The 3,777-nt window shown below is 42.3% G+C and overlaps 1 pseudogene; it reads left to right on the top strand.

Moving 5' to 3' along the window:
- Positions 1-2,848: 2,848 nt before the first annotated feature.
- Positions 2,849-3,399, top strand: LOC123326017 (annotated as a pseudogene).
- Positions 3,400-3,777: the final 378 nt, after the last annotated feature.

Here is a 3,777-nt window from a genome sequence, read left to right as displayed (position 1 = left end):
GTTTCTCTAATAGCTTCCACGCTTTTTTCAAGCCCAGCTAGTATCTTTAAAATCATCATTCTGAACTCTAGTTCTGACATCTTACTAATGTCCGTATTGAGTAGGTCCCTGGCAGTCGGTACTGCCTCTTGTTCTTTTTGTTGAGGTGATTTTTTCCATCTTGTCATTTTGTCCAGAGGAGAATAGATGAATGAGAGAACAAAATGCAAACAGGGTAACAAAGTCCTCAGAAAATATACACTAAATAAATCAGAAAAGACCTGAAACTGGGGGAAAAGAAAGGGAAAGAAAAAAGAAAAAGATAAAAACAAACAAAACAAAATAAAACAAAAAAAATAATATGATCAAATACGGTCAGGCTGATGCATAGATCAGTGCCACACACTAGATTTTGGGCGCATTTTGGTCTGTTAGAAGAAAGTGCCTCCCAAAATTTTAAAGAAAGAAAAACTTATATATGTACAAAAATAAGGGTTAATACGATGAAGGGATGGAATATGACTGTAAAGATGAAAATTATAAAAGATTTTATAAAAGGAATTGATAAGAATTTGGTTGAAAAGAGAAGAGGATTTTTAAAAAAGGAGAGAATGTAATCAGGTAGGAGGCTAGAATAAAGCCATACACTAGAGATTTAGGGTATATTTTGATCTGTTAGAAGAAACTGTATCTCAAAATTTTAAAGAGAGAACTTATATATATATACCAAAAATGAGGGTAACTACTATGAAGGGATAGAATATGACTCTAAAAATGAAAAATAAAAAATATTTTTTAAAAAGGATTGATAGGATGTTGGTTGAAAAAGGGAAAAAAAAAAATTAACTTTGAAAGACTGAAGAATCAGGGGGGAAAAAACCATGAATTCTATGTGCAGTATTCCCCGGCTGGAGTTCTGCCATTCTCATTGATGGGTAAACTTGGTCTTGGCTGGCTGTTCTCGCTGATCTTCTGGGGGAGGGGCCTGTTGCCGTGGTTCCCAAGTGTCTTTGCCAGAGGTGGAATTGGCCCGCCCTTCCCGGGTCCGGACTAAGTAATCTGCTCGGGTTTGCTCTCGGGAGGCTTTGTTCCCTGCAAACTTTCCGTACAGCTTTGTAGGACGAGACTGAAAGTGGCAGCACCCTAGTCTCCACTCCAGAGGAGCCGAGAACTCAGGGCCCCACTCCTCAGTGCGCCCCCAGAGAAAAGCAGTCAGTCACGCTTGTCTCCCCCGCCTCCGGCCACACTCCATGCTCACCCAGCCTATGACTGAGCATTTCTATCTCTGGCACCCGACCCTGTGTGGAGTCTCCAATCCCAGCAGATCCCTGCAGTGCGTTTCTGTGCTGCTCCTCCCCGGGGAGGAAGGGGTGTCTCCCCAGATCTGCCACTTGTTGGGTCCCTGCTGGAGGAGCAGTAGCCCGACTGTGCCGCGAATCATGGCTTATGGCAACCCCAAGCTGAGAGCCCACTCCTTGGCTCCGTCTCTGCAGCCGGCTTCCCTGCTCCGATACCTGGGAGCTCTGTCGCACTCAAGCACCGCCGGTCTTTCTGTGACCCCGAGGGTCCTGAGACCACACTGTCCCAGAGAGGGTTCCACCCCCCGCTTAGCCACTGGAGCAATGTCCCTCAGCGGAGCCGACTTCTAAAAGTTCCGATTTAGTGCTCCGCGGCTCTATCACTTGCCAGAAGCAGCTGATGGAGGTCCCCTCCCCCGCCACCTATCCTCCCAAATATCGCCTCGGATTCACTTTGCACGTCCTACCTTCCAGAAAGTGGTTGCTTTTCTGTTCAGAGAGTTGTTGCTATTCTTTTCTTCGATCTCCTGTTGAGTTCATAGGTGTTCAGAATGGGTTGATCCCTATCCAGCAGAATTCCTGGGACCAGACGAAATCCAGGTCTCCTACTCCTCTGCCATCTTGCTCCACCCCCCCCCAGAAAGTATTTTAAAGGAACCAAATAATGCAGATAATAACGATCTCAAGAGCAGGAGAAAAGAGAATGAAGAATAGCTTCAGAGAAATATGAATCACCAACATATGTGTAATGGGAGTGCCCAAAGGAGAGGAGAAAGAAAAGCAGAAAAATTATTTGAAGATTTCTTAATTAAGCTTAAAAATCCCAAATCTGGTGAAAAACTTTAATCTGAGAAAGTCAATAAATTCTTACATAAAGTAGAATGGTCTATACCCACATACATGTCAGACTAAAAATACTGAAAGACAAAAATCTTGAAAACAATCACTTATCATGTACAAGAAAACCCCATTAATGGTTGATTTATCAGAAACAGAAGAGACAGGAAGGCAGTGGGATGATAACATGCAGAGTGCTGGAAAGGAAAAAAGAACCGTCAACCAAGAATCTTCTAACAAAACTATCCTTTAGAAACGAAGGCAAAATGAGGATATTCTCAAGATTTTAAATTAATTCCTAAGAAACCGATCTTACAGGAAATACTGAAGTTTTTTCAAGCTGAAAGGAAGTGAGACCACACAGTAATTCAAATCCTAATGAAAAAAATGCTAATAAAGGTAATTACGTGGGAAATTATAAAAGGCATTGTAATGACCTGTTCTTCCCTCAGCTGTTTTAAAAAGCAATTCTATAAAACAGTATGTATATAATTGTGGTGTTATCTATAACATAGAAATGTGTATTTGTGACACCATAAAGCAGGTGGTAGAAGCAAAGCTCTATTTCAGTAGTGAATGCACAGGAAGAAATGAGAACGTGAAATGGTAAAAAGGTTAATCTAAAAAACTATAAGTAAGCAGGCGCTAGGAGGATGCAGCTGCAAGAGGAGTGGCCCGAACTGCTCGAATATCCACATTTCACTTTATGTGCTTATCAAAAGTTTTAATTCATCATGGATAATCTGTCATCAGAAGAAATTCAGCTGAGGGCCCACCAGGTTACTGATGAGTCTCTGAAAAGTAAAGGAGAATCCTGGGTTTCGCCCTTGAGTCTCAGGATGCAGGAGTCAAGACTGTCACTATGCTGGATGAACAAAGGGAACCATTAGACTGCATAGAAGAAGGCCTGGACCACATAAAGACATGAGAGAGGCAGAGAAGACTTTAACAGAGCTCAGCAAGTGCTGTGGCCTTTGCGTCCTCCCAATGTAGTATCCAAGCAGCCAGGCCCAGTGACAAATGGTCAGCCTCAACAAGCAGCCAGTGAAACAGCTAGTGTGGATACATTAAACATATAACAAACGATGCCAGAGAAGATGAGATGGAAGAGAACCTGACTCAAGTGGGCAGTATCCTAGGAAACCTAAAAAACGTGGCCTTGGACATGGACAAGGAGATCGAGGCTCAACATCGATAAATAGACTGGATCACAGAAAAGGCTGACACCGACAAAGATCGTATTGATGTTGCCAATGTCAAAGCAAAGAAACTCATTGACAGCTAAAGCTGCTGCTGTACTTCTTTATTGTGTATTCATCTCTCTAGCTCCTCCTTCAAAGTCATTACCTTTTCAGAGTTTGATGTTTTGGTTCCATGCTCTTCTCAATCAGAAGATAATGTGCAAGAAGGGTCAGGAGTACAGACCTCCTATTTTTTTATGTTCTCTTTCCCTTGAGGGTACATTACTGCTCAGCCTTCCTTCTAGTATTTTTTTTTTTCTTGGTTCACAGTCTTAGATTGGTTTTTGTACATCATATACAGTGTTATCTTTCATCCTCCTCATTTACTGTAGCAGATTCTTTTGCTTTCAGGATTTGGAAGCATTGCCAAAGATAGCCATAAAGAAGGAAGCTCGAGGCAGGGGGAGCGCAAGGAGAAGAGG

The sequence above is a fragment of the Neomonachus schauinslandi genome, chromosome 10 (genome assembly GCF_002201575.2).
Source record: "Neomonachus schauinslandi chromosome 10, ASM220157v2, whole genome shotgun sequence".
Classification (NCBI taxonomy): Eukaryota; Metazoa; Chordata; class Mammalia; order Carnivora; family Phocidae; genus Neomonachus; species Neomonachus schauinslandi.
The sequence above is the reverse complement of the archived record's forward strand: the minus strand, read 5'-3'. Positions and strand labels throughout refer to the sequence as shown.